The sequence below is a fragment of the Loxodonta africana genome, chromosome 1 (assembly GCF_030014295.1).
Source record: "Loxodonta africana isolate mLoxAfr1 chromosome 1, mLoxAfr1.hap2, whole genome shotgun sequence".
NCBI lineage: Eukaryota > Metazoa > Chordata > Mammalia > Proboscidea > Elephantidae > Loxodonta > Loxodonta africana.
This window is the reverse complement of record NC_087342.1, coordinates 58,419,202-58,437,046: the sequence shown is the minus strand read 5'-3', so window position 1 is coordinate 58,437,046 and position 17,845 is coordinate 58,419,202. Positions and strand designations below refer to the sequence as shown.

The window sequence follows — 17,845 nt, the reverse complement described above, 5'->3', positions numbered from 1 at the left end:
AGCATTAATAAAGCAAACCACAATAAAATGAGGTATACCTGCAACAGTAGAAGACTTGAACACACCACTTTCAATGAAGGACAAAAGACACAGAAACTAAATGATACAGAAGACCTAAATAATACAATTAACCAACATGAACTCATATACATTGTCTTGGACTGGATTCTCTACAAAAGCAAAAACAGTGAATCATCTATAAAGAGAGAGAGAGAGGGAGAGGAAAAGAGATCCAAATTCGTAGATCAGGCCAGAGGCTTCTCCTGACTCACGTAGCTGCAGGGGCTGGCAAACACAAGATCCAAACCGCAGAGGCTAACAAATTCCAAGATCGGCAGGCAAGCTGCTAGCTCAAGTTCTAAGAACCAGAGGTCAGGTGAACGGGAGCCAGCTGCAGGATCCAGAAAAAATAAAAGCCCTTGAGCCTTGCCAAAAAGTACAGGCCACACCTCCAAGGAAACAACTTTTCAACCGATTGGCTAATCACAGCAGATCCCATCACGGGGGTGATCACATTCTATCAAATTTCATCATGGAAGTGATTACATCATTATAGGACTGTCAAACTACACAACTGCCAAACCAACCAGTGCAAATCATGGCCCAGCCATGTAGACACACAACCTTAACCATCACAGACATACAAAACATTCCACCCAACAGTAGGCAGTACACATTAATCGCCAATGTACATAGATCATTCCTCAGAATACACCATATTTTATGCCTCACAGAGATACAAAGCATCTTCTCTGACCACAATGCTGTAATTGTTGTTGTTAGGTGCCATGAAGTCAGTTTCAACTCATAGCACCCCCAGGGACAACAGAACGAAACAGTGCCCCAGTCCTGCACCATCCTTACAATTATTGTTATGCTTGAGCACACTGTTGTAGCCACTGTGTCAAATGATCTGTCTTCCTCCTTTTCGCGGACCCTCTGCTTTACCAAGCATGATATCCTACTCCTGGGGACTGATCCTTCCTGACTAACATCTCCAAAGTATGTGAGACAAAGTCTCACCATCCGTGCTTCTAAGGAGCATTCTGGTTGTACTTCTTTCAAGACAGATATGTTCATTCTTTTGACAGTCCATGCTATATTCAACATTCCTCTCCAACACCACAATTCAAAGGCATTAACCTGAGGAGCTCATCTTCTGGCACTGTACCAGACAATGTCCTACTACTCATAAGGTTTTCACTGGCTAATTCTTTTCAGAAGTAGACTGCCAGGTCCTTCTTCTTAGTCTTGGTCTGTAAACTCAGCTGAAACCTGCCCACCATGGGTAACCCTGCTGGTATTTGAATACCAGTGGCATCACAGCTACACACAAGCCCCCACAGCACGACAGTCTGACAGACACGTGGGGGAATGTCATAATGGCTAGAAATCAGTAACAAGAACAGGGGGAAAATATCAAACACATGGAAACTGAATAAAACCTTGCTGAAAAACCACTGGGTAATAGTACAATAAAACGAAGTAAAAAAAATCCTAGAATCAAATGAGAATGAAAACACAACATACCAAAACTTGTGGGACACAGCGAAAGAAGAGCTTAGAGAATTCATACCAATAAACGAAAACATCAAAAAAGGACTAAAATCAATAGCTTAACCCTACAATGTGAACAAATAGAGAAAAAAAGAGCAGCAGAAGCCTAGTTACCACAAAAAAAGCTAAATAACTAAGATTAGAGCAGAAGCAAATGAAGCTCTTGTTGCTGCTGTTGTTAGATGCTGTCGAGTCAGTTCCGACTCATAGCAACCCTACGTACAACAGAACGAAACATTGCCCGGTCCTGCGCCATCCTTACAACCGTTGTTATGCTCGAGCTCATTGTTGCAGCCACTGTGTCAATCCACCTCGTTGAGGGTCATCCTCTTTTCCGCTGACCCTGTACTCTGCCAAGCATTATGTCCTTCTCCAGGGACTGATGCCTCCTGACAACGTGTCCAAAGCATGTAAGACGCAGTCTCGCCGCCCTTGCTTCTGAGGAGCATTCTGGTTGTACTTCTAAGACAGACTTGTTCGTTCTTTTGGCAGTCCATGGTATATTCAATATTCTTCGCCAACACCACAATTCAAAGGCATCAATTCTTCGGTCTTCCTTATTCATTGTCCAGCTTTCACATGCATATGATGAGATTGAAAATACCATGGCTTGGGTCAGGCCCACCTTAGTCTTCAAGGTGACATCCATACAGAAGGCTGTGGTCTTTGATCTTCATTAGTAAGTGCTTCAAGTCCTTTTCACTTTCACCAAGCAAGGCTGTATCATCTGCATGACACAGATTGCTAATGAATCTTCCTCCAATCTTGATGCCACGTTCTTCTTCATATAGTCCAGCTTCTCATATTATTTGCTCAGCATACAGATTAATAGTTATGGTGAAAGGATACAACTCTGATGCACACCCTTCCTGACTTTAAACCAATCAGTATCCCCTTGTTCTGTCCGAAAAACTGCCTCCTGATCTACGTAAAGGTTCCTCATGAGCACAATTAAGTGTTCTGGAATTTCCATTCTTCACCATGTTATCCATAGTTTGTTACGATCCACACAGTTGAATGCCTTTGCATAGTCAATAAAACACAGGTAAACACCCTTCTGGTCTTCTCTGCTTTCAGCCAGGATCCATCTGACATCATCAGCATCTGGTTCCATGTCCTCTTCTGAAACCAGCCTGAATTTCTGGCAGTTCCCTGTCAATATACTGCTGCATGATATTCAGCAAAATGCAAATGAAACAGAAAACTGAAAAACAATAGAAAGAATCAACAAGACTAAATTTGGTTCTTTGAGAGGCTCAAAACAGTAGAGTAGCCACTGGCCACACTAACAAGGATAAGAATGAGAAGATGCAAATAACCAAAATAAACAAATGAGATGTTTGACATTACAACAGAACCAACTGAGATAAAAAGGGTAACCGAGTACTAAGAAAAGCTGTACTCCAACAAATTTGAAAAGCTAGAAATGAACAGATTTTTAGAAACACATTATCTACCTAAAGTAACACAAACTGTTTAAGAACATTTAAACAGACCCATAACAGCAGAGAAAACTGAAAAGTTTAAAAAAAAAAACAAAAAAAAACCACTCCAAGCAAAAACAGCCCAAGCCCAGATAGCTTCACTGGAGAATTCCACCAAACATTCAAAGATGACACCAATCCTACTCAAACTATTCCAGAACACACAAAAGGAAGGAACACTCCCAAATTAATTCTATGAAGACAGCACAACCCTGATACCAAAGCCAGGAAAAGGTACCACTAAAAAAGAAAATTTCATACCAGTATGCCTCATGAATATAGTCATCAAAATTCTCAAGAAAATCTTAGCTAACAAAATTCAACAGTATTATCCAAAAAATAATACGCCATGACCAAGTGAGATTCATATCGGATGTGTAAGGATGATTTAACATTAGAAAATCAATCAGTATAATTCACTGTATAAATAAAACAAAGGAAAAGAATCACATGATAATCTCAATGCAGAAAAGGCATTTTTTAAAGTTCAACACCCATTCTTAATAAAAACTCTCAGCACAACAGTAATAGAAGGAAAATTCCTAAGTATAATTAAGGGCATATATACGAAACAACAGCCAACATTATTCTCAATGGAGAGAGCCCAAAAGCATTTCCACCTTGAGAAAGGGAACCAGACCAGGATGCCCTTTTTCACCACTTGTATTCAGTGTTGCACTGGGAGTCCTAGCCAGAGCAATAAGGCAAGAAGTGCAACTATCCCTGTTTGCAGATGACATGATCCTATACATAGAAAATCATAGAGTCTTAAAAGCTTGCAAGCAGCCATCTAAGATACTACTATGGGTCTCATCCTGAGATAAACAGAAAGAAACCAAAGCCTCAAAGAAGAAACTAGTCTACAGAGCAAAAAATCTACATGAACAACAACATAACCCATCTTGAGACCAGAAAAACTAGATGGTACCCAGCTACCACTACTGACCATTCCAACCAAACACTCAATACATGGTCCTGGAGAGAATGGGAGAAATATGCCTCCCTGGTGGTATGAGGTCCCCCCATCTCTCTGCTCACTTCTCTCTTTTATATCTCAAAAGAGATTGACTGAAGACACAATCTAATCTTGTAGACTGCGTCCTGCCTCATTAACATAACTACCACTAATCCCACCTCATCAACATCACAGAGGTAGCATTTACAACACATAGGAAAATTACATCAGATGACAAATTGGTGGACAATCGCAGAATACTGGGAATCATGGCCTAGCCAAGTTGACACCCATTTTTGGAAGACACAATTGAATGCATGACACATACCATGTGCCCATCAACAGATGAATGGATATGTAAACCGAGGAACATACACACAATGGAGAGCTACGGAAGCAATGCTAAAGAGTAACGAATTCATGAAACATCTCACAACATGGATGAATCTAGAGCACATCATGCTGAGTGAAATAAGTCAATCGCAAAAGGGCAAATATTATATGAGACCACTATTATAAAGAGTTTGCACAGACAGAAATGATCTTTGATGGTTACCAGAGATTGGGGCGGGGTGGAGGGGGAAAACCACTAACTAGACAGTAGACACTAACTTTGGTGAAGGGAGAGATAATACACAATATGGGGGAAGTCAGCCCAACATAATCAAGGTAAAGGAAGACAACTAAAAACTATGCAAGAGTAAAAGGCAACAATAGTAAATACTAATACATATATAATCCTGCAAAAACAGTAAGAAACAATAAAGTACGAGTGGATACATAGGTACATATGTAAGCTGAGCAGGAGTGGAATGGGATATGGAAGTACACCCACATATGTGCTGTGAATATACCTATGTACGCAGTAGTGCACACAGGGGACAAAGTCATGAAAATATCTTAGCCATAACCATGCAACTTCCCAGGCTTGAGGGCTATGGATCACAGTCTTATCTTGGGTGACATCAAGGTCAACTGGCAGATCACAATTCATATAGACAAGGTTTTACATCTTACCTAGGTGAGTAGCAACTGGAATATTAAAAATTTGTGAGCAGCCATCTAAGCTACAACAATTGGTCTCTCCCCGTCCAGTGCAAAGTAAGAGTGAAGAAAACAAAAGACTCCAGGAAACAATCCAAAGGACTAATGGACCACACGAACCATGGACTCCACTAGCCTGAGGCCAGAGGAACTAGATGGTGCCCAGCTACCACTACTGACCACCCTGACCAGGACCACAAAAGTAGATCATGGATAGAGTGGGAAAGAACAAAATTCAAACTCATTAAGACCAGAATTATTGGTCTGATAGAGACTGGTGGAACACCCAAGACTAGGGCCCTTAGACACCCTTCAAACTTGGAACTAAAATCACTCCTGTAGATCACATTATAGCCACACAACAGACAGGCATAGAAAATGAACAATAACACCAGTGAGGAATGTACACAGCAGAGCAATCAACTATACAAGACCTAAAGAGTAGCATTTACCCAAAAGCAAAGTTCAGAAGGAGCAGGTAAGCTGAGCCAGTAGACACAGAGAACCAAGGGAGTAAGGGGAGAGACTGCTGATAAATTCAGGAGTTTGCAATCAGTGCCATGAAACAAGCTGTGTATAAACTGTTAAATGAGAAACTAATTTGCTCTGTAAACTTTCACCTAAACAATAAAATGTTCCCCCCAAAAAAGGTATCAAAGCTTCAGCTCATGCCACCTAGACTCAGAACCCTAGAAAAAGAAGCATTCTTAGAAATTTTCCAATCCTATGCTTCGTATAATGGTGTGGTGGGCTACTGGAAGCCACAAATTGTAACATCAATTTGACCCAGTGACCTCACTAGGCCATTTCCAGGAATGTGGCAGGCTAAGATACTCAGACTAAACCAAGCAAACCAGAACTTGCTTTTTCTGGTATTGAGAGTAAAGAGGGGAAAGATGACAGGCCAAGGCTCCTCAGCCACCTTCGAACCCCAATGTGGGGAACTCTAATATAACAGGAGGCTCCCCCCGCCCTTTTTTTTTTAACATAATAAAGCTGCAATTCCAGCTTATTTGGATTCCTTATCTCAGGACAAGGGTCAATCCTCCTCCCCCCACCCTCAACTCCAAGGAAATACAGAATAAGATAATTGGTATGGACCAGAACAGAAGGAACAAACTGCTGTCTTTCCAGAGAAGCTCTCAAAATAAAATGGCCCTGATGAAGACCTGGAACCCAAAAGTCGTATCTCAAGTCTTGAATTTATTTCAAATTTAGTTGGAATGATAACGTCATAAGGTGTCTAGCAAAAGCAAATACAAATATTCTGTGAAAAAGGTTTCTTCTTCATATCAGGACTCAGACAACCCTGCACAAGCTAAATACTCCTTACCGAAGAAACAAGACACCATGCGTAAAACCGAGCAGAAGTGGACCTGGGAGAACTCCAGTAATTTGAATCACCAGGCTATGTTTAAATAAATAAAAAACAAATTTGACAATATCTGCTGATCAGGAATCTATCCAAAAAGAAATCAAATGAAACTTCTATAAATAAAAAATAAACTAACAAGAATTAAAAACTTTATTGTTAACATTCTTTCATTAAAACAAACCCAGATCGATTTACAAAACAAAGTAAAAACTTCATGAATTAAGAGAGAAGACAAGACGTCGAACAAACATGCCAACGGTAGAGGAATGCCCTCTCTAGGTCTGAGCATACAGAAGTCTGAGGAACAGAGTTTTAGAGTTGAACATCTTCCCATCACCTCCTGAGGGATGATAAAACAGACTCTGGAAAGATACAGTGAAACCCATGAGAGCCAGAACTGGACTGGATGGGACTGCTCTGTTTTCAAAAGTTTTGCTCCTCTGACAGAGTGCAGTAACCATTTTTCTATTGCTCTCTATTTAGTGGAAAATACAGTATTTGAGTTTTCCTTCTCTGACAGGTTTCTGCCTTACATAGGTTCTGGTTTTGGCAGGTTTCACATTATTTAGAGACTTGACAACGATTAGGCTACTTTTGAACACTGTTAGAGAACGTTTTATCGTAACATCGTATGAACATATTTGAATTCACATAACAGAACTGTGAGGCTTGCACTTGGATAGATATTTGAAATGGGTTCATTTCCTGTTGTGCCTCTGTTGTCTTGGCAGTGGTGCATCGATCCATTCCCTCCCACATTTCTGAGTAAAGAACTGATCCAAAATTGTCCTAGCAAAATTTTTTTCTCTCTCCCCCCATCAGCTCTTCTAGGGTCGTGGCTCCAGGCCAATGTCCGAGCAACTCTAGGATACCCCTACTCCCACACCTAAAAAGCTTCATAGGCTAAAAAGACAACAAAGTCCATTTTAAAACCTAAGTCACTGAGAAAATAGGGATCAGTATATGGAACTGCCCTGCACAGCAAAGAAGACCAGAAGCATGAATTCTGGGCGCCAAGGGACACGTCTATGGTGCTACTTAGTGTCATCTCTCCTCCTCCGGTCTAAAACACAACTTGCTTTGCACTAAACAGAAGCTGTTAGGCACGTAGTGAAAGGTGGAGACAGGCTTATGAGGCATGTATATATTTTATGGGTACATTTCCCCTCTGGGTATAAATTAAATGAAGTCTTGTACAAGCTGAAACGTGTGAAACCAAGGCAAGAATGAGAAGTCCACTGGCACATTTTATATACACATATATATATACACACACACACACATACACACACACACATTATCAACAGCCCCACCTGCTACACACACACACTACCTGGAGAGAGCTATGGGAAAAATTTCTAAGGCCTGGGAGAATCATAAAAAGAGAGATGTGGTGAATACTGGATTCTTGTCTCATCACCAGCTAGACTGCCATCTGTGAATACCAAGTATAAGACGAAAGAAGAAATAACTTACAGGGAGATGATAACTCTTGAAGGTTTCTTCCCTAGAGCCCAGAAAGAACAGGGGAAACCATCAGCAGTCCGCTACTGGAAAATGGGTGTGGGCGGGGAGTTGTGGATACACCTACCTGGCCATAGGAAACACTACGTACTACCAGCTAGAGGGAGCTGGGAATCGGCTAACAGGTGTAAAATTGAAGCCGGCATACCACCACCGCTTGCAGGGTTACTCCGAGATGAAATGGCACTGCCCACCTGGACGAGCTGTTTACAGCAGGAAAACACCTTCCCTCAGCTGGCATGCCCTGAGGTAGGGCGGGCTGCACGTAAGCAACTGTCTTACTGAAATTCCACCAAGAAAAAGAAGCTGGGGGTGAGGAGCAGGCGGCAGGCAGCCAACTCCTAGTCTATAAATAATTTCAAATAAGCTGCAAGGAAAGGAAAAGAAATTATTGCTCTTCTCTTTCTGCACAAGCTGAGGAAGGAAATATTTAGGGGAGATGTTAAAAAAAAAAATCTCAAAAGGACAAACAAGCATGAGACTATCTGCTAGGGCCTAAGCGCAAAACTGGGGGGGCGGGGGGGAACGGAGAAGAGTAACTGATGAACATGTAACGCGCTTCCCACACTGGTCTGAGCAAAGGTTTGCACACGAATCCAAAACAGAAATCAAAATAAGCACAGAGCACGTGAGAGAAAAAAGAGCCAATTAAACGCTTATCAAAAGGAGTCACACAAACCGCCAATTCAGTGACGCAGAAATAAGAGATTATCTGTGTGGGATCCAGAGTTCCAGGGGCAAAGCGACATCTACTTGATAAAGGTTAAGGGATTCCCAAGATTTTTTTGGTTAACCAACCACAAAGATAATCACTATGTTATTTACACAGCTAATATATAGAGTGGATACCAAACCAAAAGCCAAACCCACTGCCGTTGAGTCAATTCTGACTCATAACGACCCTACAGAACAGAGTAGAATTGCCCCATAGAGTTTCCAAGGAGCGCCTGGTGGATTTGAACTGCCGACCTCTTGGTTAGCAGCCATAGCACTTAACCACTACGCCACCAAGGCTTCCATACAGAGTGGATATTTATCATTTATTGAAGAACAGAAGCATGCCAGGTGCTTTAAATCATATATAACACTTTAACCTTAGAGCCCTGTTTCTCACAGAGTGATCATGAGACCAGCAGCACCAGGACCGCTTGCAAACTTACCGGATAGGAAAATTCTCGGGCTCCCCACAACATCTACTGAATCAAAACCTTAGGGTCAGGACCCAGCAAGCTGTGTTTTAACAATCCCTGCAGGTGACTGTGATACATGCTTAAGTCTGAAAGTCAATGGGTTAAGGTATTATGGAGGCCCTGGGTGGTGTAAACCGTTAACACAGTTGGCTGCTAACGGAAAGGTTAGAGGTTTGAGTATACCCAGAGGTGCCTCGAAAGGGAAGAAAGGCCTAGTGATCCACTTTCCCAAAAAATCAGTCATTGAAAACCACATGGAGCAAAGTTCTACTGTGACATACAAGAGGTCACCATGAGTCAGAGGCAGGTTAGACGGCAACTGTTTCTATATAAGGTATCAGTCACCATTTATCTGAGAAGGAACTGGAGGCTCAGAGACGTTAAGCAGCTTTAAGAGCGTAGCTGCAAACTAAACATCTAGCTTACTCCCAAGCCTGAGCTCTTTCTATTATGCCACGTTACAAGGACAGTCTCCCTGAAGTGGTCATGAAGCCCAGTTTAACTGGTGAACCAATATCAAAGGCCTATTTCATATTCCAAATTAACAAGAATGGAAAGTGATTTTAACTCTGGATTCATCTTTTCACTTTGATAAATTCTACTTCCAAAATAAAGGGGACTACACTCGTGCCACATCAACTGGAGGAGCTAGTTCCCTTAGCAAAAATGTATGGGCACTGCTCAGCATGGTTAGCTTGCTTCCCTGGTCAAGAATTCCTGGGAACAGGCCCCATGTTGGTTTTATTTAACAAGTGCTTCCATTCTCCACAGCATACCTTCAGTGGCTGTTTTAAGAGGATTGCAAACAAAGCAGCAAGACAGACTGCTCACAGTTCTGTCTCAAATTCCCTAGAAAAAGGGTTAAAATCAAAACAATGGAGATGGGACCTCTGTGGAAAATCCATGGTATCACTATCCTAACTGACATGTTAAGTTTCTTCACTAGAAGGAAACATGCTTATTGGTGGTCTTAAATACATTGTTTGTTTCTTGTAGTACAAGAAACCCTGGTGGCGTAGTGGTTAAGTGCTACAGCTGCCAACCAAAAGGCTGGCAGTTCGAATCCACCAGGCACTCCTTAGAAACTCTATGGGGCAGGTCTACTCTGTCCTATAGCATGGCTATGAGTTGGAATTGACTCAACAGCAATGGGTTTGGGTTTTCTGGATCTGAGGCTTGAACCAAGAAATTTGATTAGCATGTGAAAGTACCTGGTTAACACCAAAGGGTAGCAGCAGTGGAGGAGGTGGTGGTAGTGGTGGTGACAGTGACACAAATGTGTAAGCCTTTAATGTGCCTTCAATGTATGTTTGTTGGCACAATCCTTCAGGACTTTGAAAATAAATGTTCTCCAGGAGAAAGAGAAAGCTGTACTTGCTATACCCTCCTCTCCTAGTCTTCTCACAACTTCCCAAACCTACACAGTAGGAGTTCTTTTAGAAGACATTTCTACTTTGGCTGTTTAGAAAAGGAGCCCTGGTGGCCCAACGGTTAGGTGCTTGGTTGCTAACTGAATGGCTGAAGTTTGAACCCACTCATCTGGTTCTGTGGGAGAAAGATCTGGTGATCTGCTCTGGTAAAGATGAAACCCAAACCCGATGCTATGAAGTCAATTCCAACTCACAGCGACCCTATAGGACAGAGCAGAACTGCCTCGTAGGGTTACCAAGGCTGTAATCTTTATGGAAGCAGACTGCCACATCTTTCTCCCACAGTCACGAGGTGGGTTCGAACTGCTGGCCTTTCTGTTAGCAGCAGAGCGCTTAACCACCATGCCACCAGAGTTCCTTCCCAAAGAGATTACAACCGAAAGAACCCTGTGGGGCAGTTCTACTGTCATATGACATAGCTATGAGTCAAAACAGACTCGACGGCACCTGACAAGAAAAAAAGGTTAGTGTACATTCTGGTTCATAAACCATTTCAGGTACTAATAAACAGTCTAATCCTAAGGACGGACTCTTCCTCAGTCCTCTTTAAGCCTTAGATTTCTCATTTATAGAACAGGGGATGATCCCAAATACAGGTGTTCCATATATTTATCCTAGCCCACTTCAATGAGATTGGACTGCAAGGGGTATAAGAAGATGAGAATTTGGAAGGAAATTATGGCAAAGGTGGTTCGGATCCCTACAAAAAGGAGTAACTACAAGCTCCAGAAAGGCCAAGTGCCAGTCAGTATTACACAATGGCATTTGCCTGAACAATAAGCAGATTACAGCCCTGCAGTGTACCAACAGTCTGCAGGCTGTCACAGTGATAGCAAACATATTTCTTCGGGGCTGAATAACAGGCTGAAGAAATCTGTAACTATATTCTAGAAAATGAATGAGGAATTGCTCTGAGAAGTACACATAGTTGGAAAATGCTAGACTCCTATCCTGCATGGTCTGAAGTCGACTAATAAAAAATGCTTAAGTTAATACATACACCACAAATTAATCACAAAGTACCTGCATCCTGCTCATGGTTACGTAAAGCATCCTCTACAGACCTTTCATTTGTCTAAGAGTCCATGGAAGCTAAGGGGGGCTTTTGCCTGGGAAGGATGCCTTAGGAACCCCCCACCCACCCACCCCCAGGTAAGCAGGCACTGACAAAGATGGTCTTTCCCACGAGATTACCAATGACCACCACATGGACTTAATTACATCCTACTACCTCAGAGCCCCACCATCTGTATGTCAGTTCATCATACTGTGGAAGGGTGCATGTTGCTACAATGCTGAAAGCTATGCCATTAGTATTTCAATACCAGCAGGGTCGCCAGTGGTGGACAGGTTTCAGTAGAGCTCCAGACTAAAAGACTAGAAAGAGTCAGTAATCTACTTTCAAAAATTAAGCCAGTGATGTCTCCTGTCTGAAGGGGATATGAGCAGCAGAGGGGGTCAGAAGCTGGCCGAATAGACACAAAAGAGAGAGTAGAGGGAAGGAGTGCACTGTCTCATTAGGAGGAGAGGCAACTAGGAGTATACAGCAAGGTGTATATAAATTTTTGTATGAGAGACTGACTTGATTTGTAAACTTTCAATTAGAGCACAATAAAAAAAATTTTTTTTTAATTAAGCCAATGAAAACCCTATTGTCTGAGATAGTGCTGGCAGATGAACCCCCTAGGTTGGAAGACACTCAAAAATACACAGTAGCTGCTACAATGGACTTGAGTATCAATGATCTCAAAGATATGCTGCAGGACCCACCAACATTTGAGTTCTTCTCTACATGGGGACACCACGACTCAAAGGAGACTCAACAGCAACTAACATCAAAGCCAATGCTTGCTTAGTGCATTTTTTCAATTGTGTTATCAGAGAAGCAATTTACTTAGCAAAGCACCCATCCTACTGTCCTGTACTATTGTCAGAACAGCACTTCATATGGACGCCAGCAGCATCTCCAAAGGTTTCCATCCATTTTGACATATATCTGAAACCAAATATACATAGCAGGAGAGAGGACTCATTTTTAAAACATGGTTTGTTTTCTTTGTAAATTTTTTGTCTCTGCATTTTATATATAGGTAGACGACAGGAACTAACATTAAGGAAAACTCCACATCATCGAGGCTTTCTATAAAGCGATTCGATATGGGATTTAAATTTTACACACACACACACACACACACACACACCCCCGCCCCGAAGTTCTTCTTCTATCTCTGGGAAAACCACAATCTGAGACTATTAGTTCACGTAAGATAAAAGTCAGATATACCTACTACCACTGTACCTCTTAAAAAAAAGTACCTCTTAAGAGAGTAATATTATCATGGGCTCAGATGCTCAATTTAAATATTCTGAAGTGACCAGAAAGCAAGTATCTGCCTTACTCTGACATCACTGAATGGGTGACATTCCAAGGACTTCAGGCAAGAAGACGACATCTTTCTTTCTCTTGTATCACTAATTAAAGATGGCTGATGGCAACCGAATGACCTTATACTTTGAGGACTCCAGAACCTATGAAACTGGAAACAGGGGCTGGCTTTCTTATATCCCTAAATGAGATGTCCCAAGAGAGGCGCTCAAGAGTAAAATAAAGTTTACAAGTTACATTCTGGTTTCTCAACAGATGAGTGTGGTGTTTTGGGCCCACGGAATATTCATGGAACCAGAGGGAGATAAGAAAGATGGAGAAATAAGTTGGGGGGGAGGGGTAGCAAGAAGGGGACCACGCAGTATATTACTACCATAAAAAGTTGGGCTCAGTTCTCACCTGTTTTAAACAGAACAAATTGTATAGATAATACTTCAAATACACACATACCTCCCAATACAATGGATGGTGCAAAAGATCTGGACAATTCTAAATAGCAGATTATCTTCAAAGCTCAGAAAACTGACTTCTGAAATATAATGACTACCATAGAAAGATCTCCTTTCCTTACATATGATTTGGGTACTCTTCGATTTTTCTTTTCTTTTTTTTAAATTATATTATCAAAAGCATACAAAAACTTATTCCACCTAAACACAAGACTAGTCTCATCTCTCAGGGATGTGACGGTCAAACTCTTTTAAAGTCTGAACAAAGAAATTTGACAAATCAAGTCAGCAGAGCCTGGACAGTGTCAATCACCTACACCTCTCCCAGTCCCAACACAGATTGATGGCGTTGGTTCTACACCAATACTGTGGAATGAGCCTTAAACCAGCAGGACAGAATCTATCAAGACATTTTATGAGGATTAAAGTCTTCCAAGATTCTGACTTTGCAAATCACAGCAACTGAGCCTAAAGCAAAGGAGAAAGTATTTCTGCCTGATATTTACTTATTCTAATAGCAGAAATGAACTAAAATCTCTTCCTAAACAAGTCATTTGGGTTGCTGTCTTCCCTCTTCAATCTATACTTTAGAACCTCTCCAGCTAACCCCCCAAAACTCCATCATAAAAATATAAGGGAAGGTGAGGGGGAAGGGGAAGGAAAAGTATGGGGTGCAGATAGTGAAAAGGAAGGCACTGCTTTTGATTGAGCTGCTAATCAGAAAGTGAGGTGCTAACATCAAGGAACATCCTGCATAAAAAGACATGTCTAATAGCACCCACATCAGCACTCACGTGTGAACCCCAAGGGACACTAATGGCTGCCGTCTCCTTCACAAGCGAGGTGATTCCAGGTCTTCACAAACACGGCGTCTACTGCCTTTCACTGGGGACGACTGGAACCAGTGTCTTCACTCTAAACTTCACCCAAGAAGATCGCGGACCTGATGAAACGTTTCCGGGGGTTCCGAGACTACTGAAACTACCAGTGAGACGTTCAGATTTGTCTTTTGGGGGTGTGAAAGGTAAGGAGGGTAAAAACACGTGACAGAGACATTCATATTCAAAAGACTAGGAATAGCTGTGATACAGTGGGAAGAAAAGAAGCTGGTACCCAGTTGTTTCCGTGGCAACCACAAAGAATGCTAGACCACAATTTGCACGGGAGGTGGAGGCAATATCCCTGCAATCTGAACTCCGAGGTAACAGAGAAAGGAAATGGCCACAGCAGTAATAAAACGGCCTCAAATGAGGTTCTAGCCATTTTCTTTAAACAATTAGATGTGGCAGAAGGCTGCATGCTTACCAGGAAACATCAGCAAATTATGGGGGTGGATACTCATTCCCACAAGTGTCTAAAAATGTGTCATCAGCAACAACTAATCACCAATTAAATCAGATGCGTCTCTGCCAAGCTTGAAGACTGCACAGGACACTTAGGCTCTGAGGCAGGCCCCGTGCTCCCCATTTCCTTCCTTCTTCTTTGACCCTCGTACAATAACCTCTGCAGAAGTTGGTACGTGTTTCTGCAGAATTGAGGACCAAAGATGTCTGAAGACACAAATCCGTATCTAGCAGGAAAAAGATTTCTATGCAGTGTTATTCCACATACATCAAAGTGTACACACACACACACACGAAAGAACAACCGTTGCCATTGATTCCACCTCATAGCAGCCCTATAGGACAGAGTACAACTGTCCCATAGTTTCCATGGCTGTGATCTTTACGCAAGTAGACTGCCACATCTTTCTGCCACAGAGCAGGTGGTGGATTCAAACCGCGGACCTTTCAGTTAGCCGCCGAGTGCTTAACCACTGTGCCACCAGGGCTCCTACAAACAAAGGTACTGCTCCCAAATTACTCAAGTCAGATATGGGGTGCCTTAATTCTCCATCTCTGTCTCTCTTCTTGCTCTCCCCACCACCCCTGCCCCAATGGTAACTTTAAAACTCAGGACAGGATAATGCCGATGTAAACTTATAAGTCTTCTCATCAAACCCATAAAATGACAGTGGCAGCTTTCAAAAACTACAAGTCTTTCCCCCTCTAACTCCCTTTTGATTAGTCAAGAACCTCCTTAAGTATTTTCTTCCACTGATGTTTAAAAAAATTAAAAAATTAAAAAAAAAAAAGATGAAATAATGGGATTTGTTGTTTGAGGTGAAGTCCTGAAACCCTCTTGGAGTTCCCTGTTCTCTCCTAAAACTGAAAAATGCTAATGCAGTTGTTCAGCATTCATTCAATAAAAAGACAGAGGCAGTGCCTGAGCCCTCTAAGCACATGCTGGCTTAGACTGGTTTGGGGACCAAGTCTAAAGCATACCACACACTCCAACCCAGTGTTGAGAGATGTTATTTCATTTAATTCTAAAACACAGCGGGTTGTTGGATATTTCAAGTTGGCCTAGGTGGTTCCATCCAACCCAAAGCCTGCACTGCCCCCACTCCACCCCCAAATGCCTCTGTCCACCCTGTGCCATAGAGTCAATTCCTACTCATGGCAACCCTATAGGTCAGCGTAGAACTATCCCATAGGGTTTTCAAGTCTGTAATCTTTACAGAAGCAGACTGCCACATCTCTCTCTTGCAGAGAGGGTGTTGGACTCAAAGTGCCAACCTTCCAGTTGGGAGCCAAGTGCTTCACCACTGCACCACCAGGGCTCCTTAGTACCTCTGTAGGCCCTGCCAATATGGCGCTTCCCATACCCAGGAAAAGGTGGGTGAGGGGGCCCAGGGTGTGCCATGTTCTTACTACAAGAGAGATTTCTTAAATCAACTCCCAGAATGAGGTTCCCTCCAAGACAGAAAACTGGACTGGGGCCTGCTCTTTTTACTCAAGAACCATGTGTGCCCTTTTAAAGCATCAAGTAACCTTCTTACCTCAAAGCTCACTAGATTGGTAAAGAAAAGTTAATAAATCCTGCACTCTCCCAGAAAAAGAGCATACCTCTGATGCACACAAGCTTTGCTGAAGCAAGCTATCACAGCAGAACAAAGATCTACTTCATGTGTCAAGCCTCAACCTCCACCCAAGGATTACCGGAAGGCTCAACCTCATCGACCCCTGGCCCTTCTTGCTCTGCAAGTCTCAAGCAGCTGTCTCATCTCCTGGCACATAGCCCAGCACACCAGATGCTCATCTTGTTATGAGCAACATCCCATCCAGCCACTGGGTGGACGGAACCCCAGGCACTGGGCCTGTCCCTTCACGTTAATCTAGCTGTCAGCCTGCAGTTGGCAGGCCCTCGTGTTCTGTCAGTAAGTCAAAGAGCACTTAAGTCACCAAGAAGATTCCACCACGGGGCTTAGAGCATGGCTAGAATAAAAGACTCCCTCCTCCTCCTTTACTCTTATTTTCCTGCCCCATAAAAGAAAAAACTAAGTGCACATGTCACCATACTAAAGATGTCCCCACTTCCCTAGACACTTCCTTCATCATTCGGCTCTGTGTCCCTATAGGCTTAACATGCTCCTCTTCTGTGGCTCTTTTCACACTATATCGCAAAGTATTTGCTTCTCTCTTTTTTCTCTCTAGGATGGGAATTTCCTGTAAACAAAAATCAGGCTCTACAACTGTTCAGACAGGGATTGGACTGGAGTATAAGACAGAAAATGATACTGGTGAGGAATGAGCTTCTTGGCTCAAGTAGGCCCATGAGACTATGTGGGCAGCTCCTGTCTGGAAGGAAGATGAGAAGGCAGAGGGGGACAGAAGCTGGCTGAATGGACATGGGACTACACGGTGGAGAGATCGAGTGTGTTGACCCATGGAGGAGGGCGGGGGGTGCAACTAGGAGTATATAGTAAGGTCATATAAATAAAATTTTTATGTGAGACTGACTTGATTTGTAAACTTTCACTTAAAGCACAATAAAATTAAAAAAATCAGGCTCTAAATTAATCATCTTTAGATCCATACCATGGAGCCCTAGTGGCACAGAGGTTAAGAGGTGGGCTGCTAACCAAAAGGTCGGCAGTTCGAATCCACCAGCCATTCCTTGGAAACCCTGTGTGGCAGCTGTACTCTGCCCTGTGGGATCATTATGAGTCAGAATCGACTCGACAGCAACAGGGTGGGTTGGGTTGGGTTGGGTTGGGTTGGGTTGGGTTGGGTTGGGTTGGGTTTGGTTTGGTTTGGTTTGGTTTAGATCCACCCTACCCTGCTGCTATGACAGAGTTACATAATTAGACCTCCATAAAGGGGGTTGCCTAACACCTTTAGAGACTGTTCAAGTGAACAAACTACCAGGCCTAACTCTAGAGAAAGATGACCCGGATAGAGACTCAGATATGCTTCCTGTAAATTGGAGCAATACAAAACGTTGCTTTGTAACCCCAAATCATGCTACATGATAATCAACCAAGCAGTTAAAATTCCCAGACAGGAAGGGAGGAGGGGAAGCTCATAAATCTCCTATAAATAATTTAACATGCAGAAACAGTCAGACGT

General features: G+C 42.5%; 1 protein-coding gene across 5 annotated transcripts in view; it reads right to left on the bottom strand.

Moving 5' to 3' along the window:
* JARID2 (jumonji and AT-rich interaction domain containing 2) overlaps window positions 1–17,845 on the bottom strand; it is a 317,392-nt gene that overhangs the window by 121,938 nt on the left and 177,609 nt on the right. The window contains exon 1 of one of the 5 annotated variants that reach the window (XM_064280950.1): window positions 14,189–17,265. The exons of the other annotated variants lie outside the window; for them this stretch is intronic. The gene's annotated coding sequence lies outside the window, so the exon portion shown is untranslated. Of the gene's footprint in view, window positions 1–14,188; window positions 17,266–17,845 lie in introns of those variants that run through there. 5 annotated transcript variants of the gene reach the window in all.